General features: G+C 39.7%; 1 protein-coding gene across 2 annotated transcripts in view; it reads left to right on the forward strand.

Moving 5' to 3' along the window:
* Window positions 1-22,985, forward strand: part of MAN1A1 (mannosidase alpha class 1A member 1) — a 179,589-nt gene that overhangs the window by 20,698 nt on the left and 135,906 nt on the right. Inside the window, exon 1 of one of the 2 annotated variants that reach the window (XM_060030031.1) lies at window positions 5,343-5,556. The exons of the other annotated variant lie outside the window; for it this stretch is intronic. The gene's annotated coding sequence lies outside the window, so the exon portion shown is untranslated. Of the gene's footprint in view, window positions 1-5,342; window positions 5,557-22,985 lie in introns of those variants that run through there. 2 annotated transcript variants of the gene reach the window in all.

A 22,985-nucleotide genomic window follows, 5' to 3' on the forward strand; every position in this document is an offset into this window, starting at 1 on the left:
GATTGAAAGAATCAATATTGTGAAAATGACTCTACTACCCAAAGCAATCTACAGATTCAATGCAATCCCTATCAAATTACCAATGGCATTTTTTATGGAACTAGAACAAAAAATCTTAAAATTTGTATGGAGACACAAAAGACCCCGAATACCCAAAGCTGTCTTCAGGGGAAGAAAACGGAGCTGGAGGAATCAGACTCCCTGACTTCAGCCTGTACTACAAAGCTACAGTCATCAAGACAATATGGTACTGGCACAAAAACAGAAACATAGATCAATGGAACAAGATAGAAAGCCCAGAGATAAACCCACGCACCTATGGTCAACTAATCTGTGACAAAGGAGGCAAGGATATGCAATGCAGAAAAGATAGTCTCTTCACTAAGTGGTGCTGGGAAAACTGGACAGCTACATGGAAAAGAATGAAATTAGAACACTCCCAAACACTATACACAAAAATAAACTCAAAATGGATTAGAGACCTAAATGTAAGACAAGACAGTATAAAATTCTTAGAGGAAAACATAGGCAGAACACTGTTGGACATAAATCACAGCAAGATCTTTTTTGACCCACCTCCTAGAGTAATGGAAATAAAAATAAACAAATGGGACCTAATGAAACTTCACAGCTTTTGCACAGCAAAAGAAACCATAAACAAGACGAAAAGACAACCCTCATAATGGGGGAAAATATTTGCAAACGAATCAATGGACAAAGGATTATTCTCCAAAATATATAAACAGTTCATGCAGCTCAATAGTAAAAAAACAAACAACCCAATCCAAAAATGGGCAGAAGACCTAAATAGACATTTCTCCAAAGAAGACATACAGATGGCCAAGAGGCACATGCAAAGCTGCTCAACATCACTAATTATTAGAGAAATGCAAATCAAAACTACAATGAGTTATCCCCTCACTCTAGTTAGAATGGGCATCATCAGAAAATCTACAAACAACAAATGCTGGAGAGGGTGTGGAGAAAAGGGACCCCTCTTGCACTGTTGGTGGGAATGTAAATTGATACAGCCACTCTTGAGAACAGTATGGAGTTTCTTTAAAAAACTAAAAATAGAATTACCTTATGACCCAGCAGTCCCACTTCTGGATTTATACCCAGAGCAAACCATAATTCAAAAAGGCGCATGTACCCCAATGTTCTTTGCAGAACTATTTACAATAGCCAGGTCATGGAAGCAACCTAAATGCCCATCGACAGATGAATGGATAAAGAAGATGTGGTACATATATACAATGGAATATTACTCAGCCATAAAAAGGAACAAAATTGGGTCATTTGTAGAGACATGGATGGTCCTAGAGACTGTCATACAGAGTGAAGTAAATCAGAAAGAGAAAAACAAATATCGTGTATTAAGGCATCTATGTGGCATCTAGAAAAATGGTGGTACAGATCAAGTGGTTTGCAAGGCAGAAGTAGAGACACAGACGTAGAGAACAAATGTATGGACACCAAGGAGGGAAAGTAGAGTGGGGGGGTGGATGGGATGAATTGGGAGATTGGGATTGACATATATACACTAATATGTATAAAATAGATAACTAATAAGAACCTGCTGTATAAAAACAAAATTAAAAAACAAAAAGATGTACAAAGAACTAGAGTGTGCTAGAGTGTGGCACCCTGGAGCATTTTTGGATATTTTCTGGTGAGTCTCAGCACTGTCAAATGTCGCTGACAGGCAAGAGAAGGACTAAGAATTGGCCTTTGGGTTTGGTAGTAAGCAGGTAGAAGGCGACCCCTACTGGAGCATCTTCAGTGGCGTATTTGCAGTGAGCTCCATGTTATAGTGGAGGTAAGGAAGAACTGAGAGAAGTCTTTCAAGAAGGCTGCCGTGAATGGGACTAGAGAGATGGGGTAGTAGCTGCAAGATGACAAGGGACAATGGGAAGATTGAACAGAGAAATAAGTAGCCTGCTGGGCCCTCCTGAGCACACATTTGGGGCTGGCGGCCATGGATTTGTGATGGTCCCATCTGCTCACTTGTTTGATTTTTCTCTGTAGCAGCATTCAGCAACTCTGCCATATTTGGAGAATGCAAAGACTCAACTCCAAATTCCCAGAACAGGGAATCTGACCCAGCAGTAGTTAGGCATCTAATCAGCTCTGGCCAAGGGGTGGAGAATTGGTTGTTAGCACTGGTGCAGCCATGGCACAGAGCCTCCTGACTATCAGGGAGGAGAGGGTTTCCTGGCTACACAGAGGTCTCCCACCATCTCTGCTGCACCCAGCTGCATTTTTCTTATTGGAAGTTTCTCTGTTGTAGGACTACTTGTTAGAGGCAGATTTTTTGTGGTTCTGCTATATGTTAAGTAGAGAAAGTTCTCCTGTCATGAAATTGCAGTTCACCAGCATCAGCATTTTCATATTGTTCCAGTAACTATGATGCAGGTTTGCCTGAAAAATACCAGTTCATGAACCAAACCTGCCCTGAGATGTTCACTCTTTAATACCTATCATATTGCTGCTTTGATTCCAAGTTTACGATAACAGCAGAAAGTCCCAGCAATCATCATCTTTTGAAATCCTACCTGTACATCAAAATACAACTTAAATGTTACCAGTTCCACAAATTCTTACCTCTTCCTATCCTCCTTCAGCAGAAAATCATTTGTCTTTCTGTGCTCTTATGGCTTGCTTTGTTTAATCCTCTATAATATATTTATTGCAGTTTTACTGTTAAAGGCAGCACATGCAAAGGCAGTGAGATGAAAGAACTCATGGCTTTGTCACTTATGAACAGCCTTACCCTGTGTAAGTACACAATTCTTTGAACCTTTCTCTTTTGTAAAAAGGACGATAATGCCTACCTTTCACGGCTGTTGTTAGGAGCCAGTGAATGAGTGGACGCAAAACTATTTGCTTCCGCTATGATGTAGATATCGATTATTTAAGGAAATAGTTTGGAGGTTGAAAGTCCAGGTTTCTAAACCCCTGTCTACCACTTGGTAATTTATACCATGGCAGTGGGTGAATTACTGTTCTTTCTTGTCTCAGGCTGTTAGTTTTTATAGCTGCTGCAACAAATTATCACAAACATAGCAGCTTAAAACAATACAAATTAATGTCTCACAGTTCTGTAGGTCAGAGTCTGAGTGGGCTTGTTTTTTGTTTTCTCTGCACTGGGTCTCATAAGGCCAAAATCAAGGTGCCAGGCTCTTACCTTCAGGCTCTGGAGGAGGATCCACTTAGAGTTTCTTTCAAATTGTTGCAAAATTCAGTTCCTTGTAACTGTAGGGCTGACATCCCCACCTCCTTGCTGGCTGTCAGCCAGGGGGCCTCTCACCTCCTAGAGGCTTCTGCATTCGCGTTAACATAGCCCCTCCATCTTCAAATTGGCAACATAACCTTGAGTGTGATGAATCTCTGACTTTCTCCACTGCTGTATCCCTTCTGCCTCCAACTAAAGAGTGTTCTCTGCTTCTAAGGGCTCAGCTGAGTGACTAGATTAGGTGTGCCTGAATAATATGGGCTTATCTCTGTATTTTAAGGTTGTCTTAATTATCCTCAAGTAACTTTCATTACATCTGCAAACTTTCTTTTTGCCATGTAAAATAACATATTCACAAGTCCAGGGAGTGGGCCTCTTTGGGGGGATTTCTCCTTACCACTTGTGGGTACTTTGTGTGATCCAGAATGTGGCACTAAGTGCAGTACAGTCCCTTTCATACAAGAGTTACTCAACAGCTATTGGTGAATTGTGTGGCCTGTTGCTGTGGTTTGTCATCAACCAAGCTGTTACCCAGGAGATATTTTGTGCTTCAGATTACAAGTAGGGGAAACCACACCAAAAGAAGCCAGGTTTTATAGTAGTTCCTTAGTGTATAACTGACTCTAGTTGCTGTATGCAGGTAAACAGGAAAAGGAAACCAGAGATATATCCAGATGTAAAGAGTATTGCTAAATAAGAAAAATATTCTACTCTTTATTCTTAGAGATTTTCTTGAGGCCTTTGATAAAGTATCTAATTTCATTATCATTTTAATTTTACAAATGAGTATCCCGAACTCAGGGGTATGTAAGGCCCCCGATGTTATAGACTATTAAAAACCTTGAATGAAAAATAATTCGATTTGTGTCTTTTCTCCATATATCATAGCAAGTGTAGTATAGAAATTAGGAGCACAAACTCTGGAACCAGACTCCTTGGGTTTGACTTCCCTGTTTGCCACTTACGTGTCCAGTGACCTTGGGCAACTAACTTAACCTCTCTGTACCTCAGTTTCCTCATCTGTAAAATGGAGGTTAAAATAAGCCCTACTTCATAAAGTTGTCATTGAGCATCAAATTGAATCGTGCCTAGTACATGTGCTGTATAAGTATTAGGATTATTATTCTAATCAAACAGTTTGTTTTAACCATGGCTTCTCAACCAGGGCTATTTTGCACCCCCCCCCCCCAAGGACATTGGGAAATGTCTGGAGACATTGGCTGTCACATCTGGGGTTATATGCTATAAGCATCTAGTGTATAGAAGCCAGGGATCCTGTTAAACATGCTGCAATGCAGAGAAAATCCCCCTACAGCAAAGAATTATCCACCCAAAATGTCAGTAGTACAGAGGTTGAGAAACCCTGTTTTAAACCAGTGGTTTATGGTTTTAGTAACAACTTCATTTGCAAATAAGATATTCATGTTTCATTAATGACTTTTAAACACTGAGGATGTTCATGCTTGACAGCCATGGGGCTCTGAGTTCTACAGTAAAATAATAATAATAATAGTAATAATAATAATTGTTTTCCAGTGTTTAAAAAAAATCCTTGTCTATCTACTTATCTATTTTTATATGTAACACAGATTTCACAAGAATGTGCTTAACCTCTAGAATACGCAATTAGGTGTTAGAAATACTCTGTTCTTGTGAAGAAATGAGCAGAATTTCTAATTTTCCTAAAAAATTTTCCAGTGACCTTTCTTCGGGAGATCATAGGAAAGAAATTACTTGAATTTGGGAATTTGGTGTTACTATGTATGTTGAAACAGAGTAACAGTCAAGATAACTACCCACTCTAGTTACCAATTTAGAATTTACCTACATTGTAGTATATGGTCTAGAAAGGCCTGAAACATTTGTGCCAGTGTCATTTTTATTTCTGAATATTATGTAAGGCTTGTGTGTTTACTGTCTTCACTCCCTCCCCTCTCTCTTACATGTATCAAATGATTTAGAATATTCTTCAACCAGTCCTTCCTCTCCATTACCCCTCACCCCTGTTACCTCCACCTCAAGTTTAGCTACTTAAGTTGTCTTTCTCACTATCCAGGACTATATTTATCCCTTCTCCCTTTTCACAGAATTTGTCCTTTTGATGATTGGGTCAGTTAGTCATCAATACCTGCACTACCACTAGGGTGCAGAGACCTGGTTAGACTGTCATCCAGGAGGGAAAGCAAAGAATCTGGGTGCATTCCCTTACCTTCCTCTCTGTCATCTCCCTGAAGGAACTGAGAACCACAAGACACAAACACAACAACCTGTAGCTGTAAATTATTATGGATTAAGCAGAACCCGGATATGCTGGGCACCAGGTAGGTGCTGAGAAATACTTGATAATTGATTACATGATTACATTATACAGTTACTAAGTATTGGTAAAATATGTGATTGTATAAAATAGAAATAGATTTTTCTTATTGTATTTAACAAATTCTTGGCTCATACAAATATCAGCAAAAGGAGAGTGTTCATTGCACTGAGGATGACATCCACTCTGTCCTTTTCAGGTCGTTATGTACCTAAAGAGGTTCAAAGAGAACCCCCCAGGCACTTCATTTAAAAGGAACAAGCAAAATGTTTTTGATAACGCACCATATCTGCCTTACTTTGTCTTCAGGGCCAGAAACTGGAAAAAGCAGTTTACAGCAGAATTACATTTTTTAGTGTGGTCTTTTGTTGAGCTTCAAAACTGTTTTTGTGACACTCTTTAGAAGTGGTAGAACAGTGATAACTACTTCTTCACAGACTTCGTGATTAAGAGGGATTAGTTTTAAGAGTAATTGGCTAGAAATGCACAACCTGCCAAGACTGAATCAGGAAGAAATAGAAAATATGAACAGACCAATCACAAGCACTGAAATGGAAACTGTGATTAAAAGTCTTCCAACAAACAAAAGCCCAGGACCAGATGGCTTCACAGGCGAATTCTATCAAACATTTAGAGAAGAGCTAACACCTATCCTTCTCAAACTCTTCCAAAATATAGCAGAGGGAGGAACACTCCCAAATTCATTCTACGAGGCCACCATCACCTTGATACCAAAACCAGACAAGGATGTCACAAAGAAAGAAAACTATAGGCCAATATCACTGATGAACATAAATGCAAAAATCCTCAACAAAGTACTAGCAAACAGAATCCAACAGCACATTAAAAAGATCATACACCATGATCAAGTGGGGTTTATTCCAGGAATGCAGGGGTTCTTCAATATACGCAAATCAATCAAGGTGATACACCATATTAACAAATTGAAGGAGAAAAATCATATGATCATCTCAATAGATGCAGAGAAAGCTTTTGACAAAATTCAACACCCATTTATGATAAAAACCCTGCAGAAAGTAGGCATAGAGGGAACTTTCTTCAACATAATAAAGGCCATATATGACAAACCCACAGCCAGCATCATCCTCAATGGTAAAAAACTGAAAGCATCTCCACTAAGATCAAGAACAAGACAAGATTGCCCGCTCTCACCACTGTTATTCAACATAGTTTTGGAAGTTTTAGCCACAGCAATCGGAGAAGAAAAGGAATCCAAATTGGAAAAGAAGAAGTAAAGCTGTCACTGTTTGCGGATGACATGATACTCTACATAGAGAATCCTAAAGATGCTACCAGAAAACTACTAGAGCTAATCAGTGAATCTGGTAAAGTAGCAGGATACAAAATAAATGCACAGATATCTCCTACATTCTTATACACTAATGATAAAAAATCTGAAACAGAAATTAAGGAAACACTCCCATTTACCATTGCAACAAAAAGAATAAAACACCTAGGAATAAACCTACCTAAGGAGACAAAAGACCTGTATGCAGAAAATTATAAGACACTGATGAAAGAAACTAAAGATGATACAAATAGATGGAGAGATATACCATGTTCTTGGATTGGAAGAATCAACATTGTGAAAATGACTCTACTACCCAAAGCAATCTACAGATTCAATGCAATCCCTATCAAATTACCAATGGCATTTTTCACAGAACTAGAACAAAAACTTTCACAATTTGTATGGAAACACAAAAGACCCCGAATAGCCAAAGCAATCTTGAGAAAGAAAAACGGAGCTGGAGGAATCAGGCTCCCTGACTTCAGACTATACTACAGAGCTACAGTAATCAAGACAGTATGGTACTGGCATAAAAACAGAAAGATAAATCAATGGAACAGGACAGAAAGCCCAGAGATAAACCCACGCACATATGGTCACCTTATCTTTGATAAAGGAGGCAGGAATGTACAGTGGAGAAAGGTCAGCCTCTTCAATAAATGGTGCTGGGAAAACTGGACAGGTACATGTAAAAGTATGAGATTAGATCACTCCCTAACAGCATACACAAAAATAAGCTCAAAATGGATTAAAAACCTGAATGTAAGGCCAGAAACTATAAAACTCTTAGAGGAAAACATAGGCAGAACACTCTATGACATAAATCACAGCAAGATCCTTTTTGACCCACCTCCTAGAGAAATGGAAATAAAAACAAAAATAAACAAATGGGACCTAATGAAACTTCAAAGCTTTTGCACAGCAAAGGGAACCATAAACAAGACCAAAAGACAACTCTCAGAATGGGAGAAAATATTTGCAAATGAAGCAACTGACAAAGGATTAATTTCCAAAACTTACATGCAGCTGAATAACAAAAAACAAACAACCCAATCCAAAAATGGTCAGAAGACCTAAATAGACATTTCTCCAAAGAAGATATACAGACTGCCAACAAACACATGAAAGAATGCTCAACATCATTAACCGTTAGAGAAATGCAAATCAAAACTACAATGAGATATCATCTCACACCAGTCAGAATGGCCATCATCAAAATATCTAGAAACAATAAATGCTGGAGAGGGTGTGGAGAAAAGGGAACATTCTTGCACAGCTGGTGGGAATGTGAATTGGTACAGCCACTATGGAGAACAGTATGGAGGTTTCTTAAAAAATTACAAATAGAACTACCATATGACCCAGCAATCCCACTACTGGGCATATACCCTGAGAAAATCATAATTCAAAAAGAGTCATGTACCAAAATGTTCATTGCAGCTCTATTTACAGTAGCCCGGAGATGGAAACAACCTAAGTGTCCATCATCGGATAAATGGATAAAGAAGATGTGGCACATATATACAGTGGAATATTACTCAGCCATAAAAAGAAACGAAATTGAGCTATTTGTAATGAGGTGGATAGACCTAGAGTCTGTCATACAGAGTGAAGTAAGTCAGAAAGAGAAAGACAAATACCGTATGCTGACACATATATACGGAATTTAAGAAAAAAAAAATGTCATGAAGAACCTAGAGGCAAGACAGGAATAAAGACACAGACCTACTAGAGGACAGACTTGAGGATATGGGGAGGGGGAAGGGTGAGCTGTGACAAAGCGAGAGAGAGGTATGGACATATATACACTACCAAACGTAAGGTAGATAGCTAGTGGGAAGCAGCCGCATAGCCCAGGGAGATCATCTTGGTGCTTTGTGACCGCCTGGAGTGGTGGGATAGGGAGGGTGGGAGGGAGGGAGACACAAGAGGGAAGAGATATGGGAACATATGTATATGTATAACTGATTCACTTTGTTATAAAGCAGAAACTAACATACCATTGTAAAGCAATTATACCCCAATAAAGATGTTAAAAAAAAAAAAGAGTAATTGGCATCTTTCAAGGGTTTGGACAAAGTCCAGCTCATGTCCTGTGATCTCAGGCTGTTAAAATGGAGAGTCGTGTCCATCAGTGACCACCTCAGTATGGCTTGGTGGCATCTTTGAGCATTAAAAGGTCAAGCTACATAGCAGTTGAAAACAAGTTAAGGCCTTCCTTCAATTTTGAAATGACTGTTACCCAAATTTTATTTTGCCGCTTCATAATTCAGAGCCTTGTGATGAAGACTCAGGAAAACTCTTTAACAGCTTTACCAGTGAAACATAGGGAAATGCTTAAGTTTCTCCATCGAGAATTAGTTGATCTGGGAGAGAGGGACCTTGGATTACAATGAATCGGCAGTTACACATGTTCTGCTATGGAAAGAACTTTGGTAAACAGGCTTAGCTCAGCAGCAGTCACAGGACCATGCCTCTTGCCCGTGTAAACATGTAGAATGGCATTTTTTTGTGATGGACTGGGGCAGTGACTTGAGGGGACTGGGCTGAAGGTAGAAGTCATGCTAGGAAGACAGTTCCTGTACAAGAGCTGGTTACCAGTAGTCCTGAGAATAGAGCTGAGGTGTGAGTCTGGGTTCCAAAGAATATCACCAGCAAGGCATATCACAGTAGTCCTGGGTCTAAGCTGAGCAGAGCCCAGGACCCAGAGGCCCAAGTCAGAGAGAGGAGAAAACAGTGGAACCAGAATTACAGCACTTAGTAACACTGGTAAGACTTATCACACAGACATACAGCCATGCACAGGTTAGCCCCTTGTGGACAGAAAGGGAATGTAGCACAGGCCTTGTAGCTATAGGCACGCACATGTTCATGAAAGGAATGAACAGTTCAGTCTGGCACAAAGGAACAGGTGGGAATGAAGTTGGGAGTTGGAGTCCAGAGAGTCCAGTATGAGGAGAGCCAAGCAGTTGCACCCCACTGCCCCACTGAATCTGTTCTGGAATTTGCTCTCTGCCTGGCTGACAGGTTTCATCTGCTTCCTTCTGTGAGAGCACATTCTCCAGGAGCTGGCCAGTGTGTCGGAGGCTGAGCCTACTGCATCACCCTCATTATTGCCCAGGGTACACATTTGCAGGTTGCGTGTTTGGTCTATTATTACATTTCAGGACCATTTGCCAGTAAAATTTTTAAATGAGTAGTTAGTTCCTGAGAGGGTATCCTTCTGAGACAGGGCTAAGGAAGCAGGCAGGGCTTCCCTGGTGGCGCGCGGTGGTTGGGAGTCCGCCTGCCGATGCAGGGGACACGGGTTCGTGCCCCGGTCCGGGAAGATCCCACATGCCGCGGAGCGGCTGGGCCCGTGAGCCATGGCCGCTGAGCCTGCGCGTCCGGAGCCTGTGCTCCGCAACGGGAGAGACCACAGCAGTGAGAGGCCCATGTACCACAAAAAAAAAAAAAAAAAAAAAAAAAAGGAAGCAGGCAGGAGGGACAGATCCCTCACAAATCCTGACAGACCATCCTGGGAGAAGGCAGAATATTCTCCTCCTTCTGAGAAGCATTTTAGACAAGGATATTGTAAACCAAGTTAGAGAGTCTTAAGCCAAGGACAGTATTTTATATTCAGGGCTAGGAAGGTATTTTCTGTTGATGGTAGAAGGTCATACTATTTGGAACAACAGTCTTGTGTTCAGAAATGAAGGATGTGGAATTCCAACATTGTTCAAACAATGAGAAGAAAATATGTAGTACAAAACAGTCAGTCTATATGGAAATCAGTAGTTGAAGATCACAAATATACTGACCTATTTTAAACAAGATTTGGTGTAGTTATAATAAAACAGCAAAAAGTTGTGTTCTTTCATACATACCCACACATTTTTTTTAACATCTTTATTGGAGCATAATTGCTTTACAATGTTGTGTTAGTATCTGCTGTATAACAAACTGAATCAACTATATGTATACATATATCCCCATATCCCCTCCCTCTTGTGTCTCCCTCCCACCCTCCCTATCCCACCCCTCCAGGCGGTCACAAAGCACCGAGCTGATCTCCCTGTGCTATGCGACTGCTTCCCACTAGCTGTTTTACATTTGGTAGTGTATATGTGTCCATGCCACTCTCTCACTTCATCCCAGCTTACCCTTCCCCCTCCCCGTGTCCTCAAGTCCATTCTTTAGGTCTGCGTCTTTATTCTTTATTCCTGTCCTGCCTCTAGGTTCTTCAGAACCATTGTTGTTTTTTTTTTTTTTTTAGATTCCATATATATGTGTTAGCATACGGTATTTGGTTTTCTCTTTCTGACTTACTTCACTCTGTATGACAGACTCTAGGTCCATCCACCTCATTACAAATAACTCAATTTCATTTCCATTTATGGCTGAGTAATATTCCATCGTATATATGTGCTGCATCTTCTTTATCCATTCATCTGTCGATGGACACTTAGGTTGCTTCCATATCCTGGCTATTGTAAATAGAGCTGCAATGAACATTGTGGCACATGACTCTTTTTGAATTATGGTTTTCTCAGGGTATATGCCCAGTAATGGGATTGCTGAGTCATACGGTTGTTCTATGTTTAGTTTTTTAAGAAACCTCCATACTGTTCTCCATAGTGGCTGTATCAGTTTACATTCCCACTGACAGTGCAAGAGGGTTCCCTTTTCTGCGCACCCTCTCCAGCATTTATTGTTTGTAGATTTTTTGATGATGGCTATTCTGACTGGTGTGAAGTGATACCTCATTTTAGTTTTGATTTGCATTTCTCTAATGATTAGTGATGCTGAGCATCCTTTCATGTGTTTGTTGGCAATCTGTATATCTTCTTTGGAGAAATGTCTGTTTCGGTCTCTTGCCCATTTTTTAATTGGGTTTCTTGTTTTTTCGTATTGAGCTGCATGAGTTGCTTGTATATTTTGGAGATTAATCCGTTGTCAGTTGCTTCATTTGCAAATATTTTCTCCCATTCGGAGGGTTGTCTTTTGGTCTTGTTTATGGTTCCCTTTGCTGTGCAAAAGCTTTTAAGTTTCGTTAGGTCCCATTTGTTTATTTTTATTTCCATTTCTCTAGGCGGTGGCTCAAAAAGGATCTTGCTGTGACTTAAGTCATAGAGTTTTCTGCCTATGTTTTCCTCTAAAAGTTTTATCGTGTCTGGCCTTACATTTAGGTCCTTAATCCATTTTGAGTTTATTTTTGTGTATGGTGTTAGGGAAGTGTTCTAATTTCATTCTTTTCCATGTAGCTGTCCAGTTTTCCCAGTACCACTTATTGAAGAGGCTGTCTTTTCTCCATTGTATATTCTTGCCTCCTTTATCAAAGATAAGGTGACCATATGTGCATGGGTTTATCTCTGGGCTTTCTATCCTGTTCCATTGATCTGTATTTCTGTTTTTGTGCCAGTACCTTTACTGTCTTGATTACTGTAGCTTTGTAGTATAGTCTGAAGTCAGGGAGCCTGATTCCTCCAGCTCTGTTTTTCTTTCTCAAGATTGCTTTGGCTATTCGGGGTCTTTTGTGTTTCCATACAAATTGTGAATTTTTTTGTTCTAGTTCTGTGAAAAATGCCATTGGTAGTTTGATAGGGATTGCATTGAATCTGTAGATTGCTTTGGGTAGTAGAGTCATTTTCACAATGTTGATTCTTCCAATCCAAGAACATGGTATATCTCTCCATCTGTTTGTATTGTCTTTAATTTCTTTCATCAGTGTCTTATAGTTTTCTGCATACAGGTCTTTTGTCTCCTTAGGTAGGTTTATTCCTAGGTATTTTATTCATTTTGTTGCAGTGGTAAATGGGACACACACATATTTAAGGGAGATAAATATTACACTTGAGAGAAAGAAATTATAACTCAGCTATGATGCTCCATAAAAGTACATAAAAATTAAACATTTCAACTCATATTGTTAGTTTTACTCACCAGAAGCACAATATTTAGTATGTACTATTTTATATATTTTTTAACCAGAGCCTTTTTCAGATAGCTTAACAAGAATGGGATGCAACTCTTAGGGTAATTCAGTTTTTACCAGCACTGTGGATAAGTTCTATTATAGAAGATGCCTGAACTAATATTTGAGATTTTCATTCAAAAATATAACATAATCTTCTTCTTTGATAACAATATTTACTTGAATATTTTATTCCATTTTGAACAAATATTTTACTTTTTTCAAGTAACGTGGAGGAAAACAACTCAAATTGTCCCATGAAGTTACTGTTTTCTGGGTGAATCCAGGAATCCTGACTACATACTTTTTCTTTTTTTAATCATTGACGCCCGTCCCCTTCACCCATACCGGTCTTTTAAAGCTTGAACAGAGGACTCAACTACCATAATTTCTTTGATAAATCATACTATTTATTATTATACAACTGTTCTGATCAAACCTTTAGAGTAGTTTCAGCTACCAAACAGTATTATGAAAAGAAATAATCCAGAGAAAAACTTCCTCTTTCTCCAGGGTGGGGTATGGTGTAAGTCCAATTTTGATCTCGTCACTCAGGTTTTTAAAAGACAACCAAAGGATAGCTACTCAAATGTTAAATTCATTAGTGATTGGTAATCAATGAGTTAAGTAATAAAATAACTGTAGTTTGAACTTAAAACATAACAGGGCGGACTGTCATGGTCTCCTCCATCAGGGTGATGTCTCTGTAGTTCTGGGTTTTCACTCATTTATGGTTGCAGAACTGCCACTGTGACAGCACATCTCCCTGCATCACACCTCCATTCAAGGAAGAAAGAAGAGGGACAACAGGGCTGTTGACAGACCTTGACAAACATCTCATTGATGTGAGCTTTGTCACATAGCTACCTCTGCTGTAGAGAGATTAGGGAAGCACACATTCGGCTTTTACAGCTTCTCTTCCAAGGACAGGCAAGGCAGAAGGAGATTTAGGTGTGGAGTGAATCAGTCTGCGACAGGTAGAATGTATATTCATAATTTTCCCATTTTTATTATTGTTTTGTACTTTATGTAGTCTTTCTGAATAGTGAAATAATTTGACCTCTGCTGATACACTTGGCACTTTTTTTTTTTCCTTCTTAAATCTATGAAGGTCTTTGCCCAATTTTTAAGCCATGAAATAGCTGAACAACATTGGAAGTCATTCCAAAGCTAGTACTAAGTAATACCGTCTACTTTTACCAGGTCACTGAACCTGGCATATATTTAATTCTGTGCACTTGCCATCCAGCAACTGTAGAATGAATGATGATTATCTCTTTCTACCAAAAAAAATCTAGCCTTATCAGAATTTAAAGTTCTAACAGAACGGTTAGAGTAATACATTTTCAGATCCAGGAAATACTTGCCGCCACTTACAGAACATCTCAGATTATCTTCAACCCATAGAAAATATGGCTTATAGGATGGCAGTGATATAACCATACTAGGTATGATTGCTTGCCTTAACAGTGTTACCACATATACTCCCAAATAATTGTTTGTCGTCTTCATTAATAGCATTAGTAACATAGTAGAAGTTTAAATAAAACTAAAGTAGAAAGAGCGTTGAAAAATAATCAGTATTGCTATAATTTTTTGGTAGGTATTTAGAAAGAAATCTGATATTATTGCCAATGTAGGGGCAATTTATAGAATGCTGTTGACATTTAAACTAAAATGTCTTTTTTCAATTGCCAAAAAACAAAATTATTGGTGTGTTTTCTTGGTGAAGAAGTGTCAGATACTATGAAACCAAGAATAAAGATTATGATCTAACACTGTAGGATGCTCAAATGGAGATGAACTTCACTGGAAGGAAATTTTAGATGTTACAATGTATGTAAAGCAAAATTCTTTTTCAATGTATGTAAGATATGCTTTTCCACAGGGCATCAGAAGCAAGAGATACTCTCATTTTCATTTTAATTCCTTAATCTACCAATATATTTAATGTTTCTCTCCTGTGTCAGCAAAGTTTTCAAAAAGGGAAAGATGGGAAGGTGGTTTTGCATGGCATGTTTCTGAAGTCTCACTACTGAAAGTTGAGTTTATCCAAAATAATTAAATAGGTAATAGAAAGCATGCAAATATGTGTATCAATAACATGAGTTAACAGTTTGTTTAGAAGCTTATTTGGAAGGCACGTTCCCCCGATTGCATGGGTCACATCTTTAGCTCAGTACAGTGTACAGGCTTCAGGGTCAGCCTAAATTCAGAGACAACCTCCACCCCTGCTAAAGGGCTGACCTTGGGAAAATTATTTAACCTCTTGATTTCTTCATCTGTGCAATGGGACTCTCAGTGAGGAGACTACTTTCCTTGTAAGATTGTTGTGAGGGACTGAGAGAATATGTAAATGCTTTACATATTTCCTGACATGTGAGTGTTCAATAAACGCTGGCCCTTTCTATTAAGGATAAGTACCTTTTTGTGACACACTAATTATGGATTTTAAGTCTTATAGAAGCAGTAGTTGCTACTCCAAGTTTATACTTAGGAACTAACATTTTTGATGTTTAGTATACATAAATATTACATTTCATAAGTAAGTTTCAGAATAGTACCTTTTATAAAACATTTTCATTATTGATATGCTCTGATAATAATGTTTAAAACTGTGATCTGCAGTATACAAAAGGATTACTTTCATAATATAAAATTATGGAATCTTGAATGACAAGGAGTGCCCCAACTATTTACTAATAGTGGACAATTTTATGGGTAATCATTTCAGAAGCTTAAGAAAAATTTCCCTGTAATATGTGACATTTTATAACCAATATATATGTACAAATTTTACCTTCAAGAAGTAATAACTTACAAAATTATAATTTGTAATCCTTTAGTTAAGAAAATAGTGATTTCTGGTTTTCATTTGAAAAGGGAACACTCATCCCTGCAACTCTCCTATTGATATCAGCTTTATTCATAATTGCCAAAACTTGGAAGCAACCAAGATGTCCTTCAGAAGGTAAATGGATAAATAAAATGTGAGACATGCAGACAATGGAATATTATTCAGTGCTAAAAAGAAATGAGCTACTAAGCCATGAAAATTCAGACATAGAGGAACCTTAAGTACATATTTACTAAGTGAAAGAAGCCAGTCTGAAAAGGCTACATACTATATGATTTCAACTATATGACATTCTGGACAAGGCAAAACTATGGAGGCAGTAAAAAGATCAGTGGTTGTAGGGTAGGGTAGGGTAGGGAAGAGGGAAGAAAAGGGGGAGCACAGAGGATTTTTAGGGCAGTGAAACTATTCTGTATGATAATATAATGATGGATACAAGTCATTATACATTCGCCAAAACCCATAGAATGTACAATAACAATCTTAGTGTAAACTGTGGACTTCTGGTGATGGTGATGTGTCAGTGTAGGCTCACCAGTGTAACAAGTGTATCATTCTGGAACATGATATTAGTAGTAGGGGAGGTGGTACGGTGTGTGGGTAGGGGGTATATGGAAAATCTCTGTACTTTCTGCTCAATTTTGCCGTGAACCTAAAACTGCTATAAACAAAAATAAAGTCTAATAAAAGAACATACACACAAAAGAAAAAAAGGCAAAGAAATGCTGTATCCTGCAGCTCTCCTCTTGATAACTGAAGGAGAACAGGTCATGACTCTCTAGGGCTACTTTGCTTGCTTAAAAAAATAAGAAGAAAAGAACATAATTTTAAAAGGCAAATATCTCTAACTTTTGCTCATTAAGCAATTTTTTTAGAGAATTTTTGCTAATTTTTTCATTTCTCATTAATTATGTTCTAACTTCATAGTATTTGTAATGTTTAAAAAAGGAATATTAGAAGAAAAAATTTAAGTTTATTAGTCTTCGTGAACTTGACAAATCTTATGAACAAATCCCTTAAAGGAGAGCATACTTGTTCTAAAACATTATTGTGTCACTACTGCAAAAAAGATAAATGTAGTGAAAATCTGAAGCTGTAGAAATGACATGCATGAGTTAAAAGAATGTTTGGACTTGCTTTATTATTACAAATATTAAAACTAAAAAAAAAATCTTTTGAGATAAGATACTCACTGATGAGGATAGTATTTGTTTCCTATGTGGATACGTTTTTTAGACTTCCTTCTTAGAATAAACGGAGTTTCATGATATCACAGCAGGGGATATCATTTTTTCTTAACTGCCAGGAAAGATCTGTAGTTGCTGCTGTTTCCCAGGTTTGGGAAAGCTCTGCTAGGTCTTTGCCTGGGGACCAGGCAGGGAAGATCAGCAGGCATCTGACCTGCAAAGGCCCACTTGCTAGCCTGCTAGTTCTTACTTAGCAGGGGTAACCTAACAAAGGCAGTTTTAGATCAATTAAAAATCAACCAAACAAACAACAAAAACCCTGACATTGAGTGTTTAAACTCGAGTGACAACTTCTGTGGAAAGAGACTACAGTCATTAACTACGAGACAGATATTTTTGAGAAGTAAATAACAGCAAGTCATAGATCCTTGGCTGATCGAGAGCTTTTCTCTATGTACAGAAAACATTCTCACCAACAGTACTGCTTTCCAAAAAAGAAATATACTAGATAGTCACATATGAACAAGTGTTTTTCTAATGGCCAACTTTTGAGATGTGAAATGACTACCTCTTCGAATATTTTAGAGTTATATACTTACATTTTAGTCAAGTTTTGGGGTTTTGAGGGGTGTCCTCTACCCTCTTCCATTTGGTAATAGCACAGAGTTTTATAAAATAATGTCAGAATTTGGTCACAAAGAAAGAGAACCATTAAATAGCATATAACCCAATTCTCTGAGCTAGACCTAGAAAAACTGGCTTTTTCTTAGGAGTGTGAGATTCTTCTTAGAAACAGGACAATCTGTCCTCTACAAGTGGCAATTAACTGGAATTCTCATTTTTTAAAACTGGCTTTATCAGGCATTCTGAGTCTTTTTCAAAAGAGATTACTGCTCTAACTGCTCTTTCAGTTCATTGGGAATTAATGTTTATTAGCCCATTAGGGTTCATACAATGTTAGCATTAAATAATTACTCCTTTATATATCTCCTGCTATCTTTAAAAAGAAAGTATACTAAATTGGCTGTGGGAGAATTCAGGACATCTGAATCTGAAGAAAATATGAACGTGTATCCCCTCCTTGGTTATGAGGCAGCCTGGGATGCGTGGTAACAAATTGCACACAGAGACAGGAAATAAGCAGTAGAGTAGTGGAGAAGAGGAAAGAAAAACTGGCCACCCTTAGCTCTGGTGGTGGTGATAAAGCTCAGGAAATACCGCAGCTGAAGAGAGCAGCTGTCAGCACAGTCAGCAGCTTGGTGTGAAGGAGAGGGATTCACAGTTCTCCATAAATCCAGGGACGGGCAGGGTCGGAGCAGGGCAGAGCCATCTTGTCTGCCCAAGTAGCCTGCACAGCCAGAGGAGAAGAGTTGGGAGACAGAGCTGGAGAGAGAGCTGAATTGGAGGGAAGGAGGGTCCTGAGGGTTAAAGGACACAATGCAGGCAAGAAAAGCTGGTGCTGCCAGGTCCTGTCCTGGAGCCAGTTTACAAGCCCAACTTGGTGTGTGCCGTTTTGCTGCCAGGCCCAGCCGCGTCTCTTTGTACCCCAGGTAGGGCTGGCCCTGCGCATGGAGCAGCAGAAGAGCTCGGAGGCTGTGGCTGACCGTCTTAAGGTTTGCAAGCAGCAAAAAAAGGTCAAGGCATCCTAAGTGATGCAGGGAAAAGAATCAGAATGAGAGAGTTTGACGCCTCGCTCTTCCTTTGTGCTATGCTAGGCCTCTGCTTCCTCATCTGTAAAATGGGGTAGTAATACCCCAGAGGTATTAAGGAGGATTAAGTGTGTGGTAAATTGTTATCAGGTTCGCCTCCCAGTGCCTTACAGGTGTTGGACAAATTTAAGGCACTTTCTCCTTTACAGCTTCTTCAGTTTCACTTGTAGAACAGTGTAGGATTTAGAATTATAAATGCTTTCTGAAGTGTGAACCTACCACTCATCCAGCAGGAAGAGGATTGCTGAGGGGTGTGTGCATAAGGCTTTGTACATCTCAGGTCTCGAGGACCTCACTAATTCTTGGTAGAGTCAGCACTGATGTCCTGGCAGGCCCTGGACAGTCGAGAGCACGCACAGAAGGCAGCCTGGCTCAGAAGTGGGCTGGGCACTGCTCCCTGAGCTAGGGGAGAGGGCCAGAGGGAAGCGACATGCCCACAGGCCTACTAAGCACAGAGCAGTCAGGTCTAGACATGTGCCCAGAAACCAGGGCTTGCAGTGCAGACGGCTGGTCTGTGGGCCATCTGTGGCTCACGGATGCTTTTTCCCCTTAGCTAGCATACTGTTTTTTTTCTAGACCCCTGGAAAACCTGGCTCAAACCTTGAAAGCAAGCTTAGTATTTTTTTTTAAGAATATTTTTTTAAATGGCTTTAGCCAGGGCCTTCACTCTTGTTTGGCCTCATTCCCTGTCATTTCCAGTTGCCCTAAACCTGACCATTCTATTTCTGTCTGGCCCTTGAATTTTCAGTCCCTCTTTTGAGCCCAAGGCAGAGCAGGGCACAATCCAGGGAGCTGGCCCTGGACACAGAACCAAGGAGTCAGTGTGTCCTATCCCTCTCTACTAGGGCTGCTGGATGAAATACAGGACTCTGTTAAATTTGCATGTCAGATAAACATAAATGCTTTTTTAGTATGTGTGTGTCCCATGCAAGGTTTTTATTTCCTAAATCTGGCACCCTTACTCCATCATCTTTGTAATTCACGCCCTGCCACCAATAAGTACTCAATAAGTAGTAATTGTCATTGTGACTTTGGGAAAAAGAACCTTGGAAATAGAATACCTTAACAGCCTTGGGGAAGGGGAGAGAGAACTAATATATTTCAGCTTTCGAAAGAGATAAATTGAGCAAGGTGCTGAATGAGTGTTTTAATTTGATACGGGGTAAAATTGGAAACTATCACGGCTGGGAGGGTTTTTCTCCATTCTGGGTGAGGACAGATAGAAGGTGGCTGGACTCTGGGCTTTCCCAGGACACTGTGTTAAGGGGAGGATCTTCCCAGTACTGTCTTAGGTGGCATCCTAATACCGTTTAGGGTAAGAGGATGCTAAACGCCTGTAATTGTGGTAGACTCCAGGCTTGCAGTGTCTGGGAGTGCAGAGTTATACCATGCTCTACGTTCTGTCACCTCTCAGTGACATTGACCTCTTTCCTACCCTGTTAATTTTTCTCTCCCTGAATTGCCCTGTCTGCTGTGAGTGTAGCACAGTGTCTGCTTTCCTTTGCACTGCTCTCCCTTATCTCTGTTTAACTCCTGCACCTGGTGGGGCGGTGAGGCGGAGATGTGCATGAAGGCCAGGAACACTCTTTGGATGTCTCCCTCCAGCCAGACATTATCAGATTTGATCTCCAGACCATGATGTGAGGAAGACAATGCTATTCTCTCTCTCTCTCTCTTTTTTTTTTTTTGGATACAGACTTTCATTTTTAGAGCAGTTTTAGGTTCACAGCACCTCCTCCACTGTTAACATCCTGCACCTCAGTGGGACGTTGGTTTCCTTCAGTTATTGTTTTTAAAGATGAGAAACTGAGAGTCTGAGAGATCAGGCCCTTAGGCAGCAGGGCTCCGGCTCCCCCAGCTGAAGCCCACCTGCCTTGCCTTGCTCCCTGGGATGGCATCCTCAGCCCAGGGTCTCCTGCTGGCTCACTCTCAGTCTTCATTCCCACAGGGAAATGTAGGGAGCAGGACTACACCAGATAAGAGGAAGGGGCGGCAAGATTGTTGTCGCGTGTTCACATATCTAGAAATTTTTTTTTCCAGTGGATAAGCAAGGGTTTGGTGAAGCTGTGACTTGATTCCCTGAAAATACTTTTTAATCTTGTTTCCTTTCTTCCATTTCCCTGTTCCACCAAAGATGAAAGGAAAGAAGATTGATACAGTGATCCTGAAAATGTGTTGTGTTGAGATTTTTATCTGGAAGTTTCAGACGTTACTTTCTTTCATGGGATAATCAAGTAATGTCAGACAAAGTTTGGTGGAAACTACTGACAGGCATTTAAAATCAGCGTCGTTCCAAGCATCCATTGTAAGTGTAATTTTAAGAGTGAAGGCCACCAATTTCCACTTCAGCAATCAGGGAGGTAGACTGGCCCCTGCCCTAGTCCTCAGCTGAACCGGATACAGCTCCTTCATGTCCTCTAGGACAGCGGGAATGTGAGTGCCACTGGACTGGTAGTTTTATTTATGTACCTTTAATGGGTGTGGAAAGTGGGCTCAGAGAGATTAATTGTCTCACTTAGAGTCACACCGATGATGGCAGAGCTCAGATATGAGCCCAGTTTGTTAGATGCCTGTTCCTGTGACCGCTCTTATACATTCCTCCTCAGTAAACAAGAGGATTTTCTATAAGGACACACGGGGAAGTAAGTAAACAGTCTCAGCAGGCAAAGAGCCATGCCTCATGGAGGAGAGGAAGGTAATTCATCAACAGTCAGCATTCAGCAGCATAGTTTGCTGTTTTACAGAGGCTCTACAAACCTAACATAACTCCCCTGGGGCACCATGTAACTAACCAAGCACCCCATACCTGCTTCCCAGTTTCTTATTTTTCTCTCCTTGCCTTCCGTCTCCCTCATGGTTTCAACTGCTTCGTGACTCTTTCTTGTGGGTTTTTTTCTTTATGTATTTGTACTTCTCTGCTCCTACATCACTCTCTGGCCTCCGGATTCTCTGTGACTATCTCCCAGTTATACTCCCCTAGGTAGAGTAGATGATTGGGTTGGTCCATCCGTTGGAGAGAGCGTCACACTGTGGGTGCCTCACCTCGAAGGCTCATGGCCAGCCCTCAGTTGTCTCCCTGTGGGTCAGGCACCAGGCCCTGGTGGGGCCAGGGACCCAGATCACACTGTCAGACTATAGAGATTTTGTATAAGACCTCACAGGATGGCCCTGTAAGTGGGACTTGAACTTGTATGCTTTTTAAAAGAGGCAGTGAAAGCCCCAAATCCTCATCAAACCTGTCTGGAAAAAAAAGGAGTGAGATTTTCAAAAAGATTTTTAATGTGCCTTATGAGTAACTTAAAATCATGTGATTAAAGAATCAGTAAATAAAAACATTTGCTAAGGGTAGTTCTTAGCAACAAAAACGTAGGTTATGAAATCTACACATACCTGGGGAAATTCAAGCACAGTTTTCTTTATTCATTGCTTCCCATGCCCTTGATTAGGACATAAAATTGAAACAAACTGTTAGTTACAAAATTTTTTTAAAATTGAAGTATATTTGATTTACAGTGTTGTGTTTCAGATGTACAGCAAAGTGATTCAGTTATATCACTTTAACTGAATCTTTTCAGATTCTTTTCCATTATACTTTATTACAACATACTGAATATCGTTCCCTGTGCTGTCCAGTAGGTCCTTGTTATCTGTTTTATATATGGTAGTGTGTATCTGTTAAGCCCAAACTCCTAATTTGTCCCTGCCCAACCCTTCCCCTTTGGGAACCATAGGTTTGTTCTCAATGTCCATGACTCTGTTTCTGTTTTGTAAATAAGTTCATTTGTATCATTTCTTTAGATTCCACATATAATTGATATCATATGATACTTGTTTTTCTCTGACTTCACTTAGTAGGATAATTTCTGGGTCCATCCATGGTGCTGCAAATGGCGTTACTTCTTTCTAATGACTGAGTAATATTCCATTGTATATATATATATAACACATCTTCTTTATCTGTTCATCTGTTGATAGACGTTTTTCCATGTCTTGGCTATTGTGAACAGTGCCACTGTAAACATTGGGGTTCATATATCTTTTCAAATTAAGAGTTTTCATCTTCCAGATATATGCCCAGGAGTGGGATTGCTAGATCATATGGTAGCTCTATTTTTAGTTTTTTAAGGAACCTCCATACTGTTCTCCATAGTGGCTGTATCAATTTACATTCCTACCAACAGTGCAAGAGGGTTCCCTTTTCTCCACACCCTCTCCAGCGTTTATTGTTTGTAGACTTTTTGATGATGGCCATTCTGACCAGTGTGAGGTGATACCTCATTGTAGTTTTGATTTGCATTTCTCTAATGATTAGTGTTGTTGAGCATCCTTTCATGGAGTTATGCACAACATTTAATTGCTTTTCTTATTGTTCTCATATTTATAAACATTTGTGAGTGTGTAAGAAGGGAAAACGT

The sequence above is a fragment of the Delphinus delphis genome, chromosome 14, assembly GCF_949987515.2.
Source record: "Delphinus delphis chromosome 14, mDelDel1.2, whole genome shotgun sequence".
NCBI classification, from domain to species: Eukaryota; Metazoa; Chordata; class Mammalia; order Artiodactyla; family Delphinidae; genus Delphinus; species Delphinus delphis.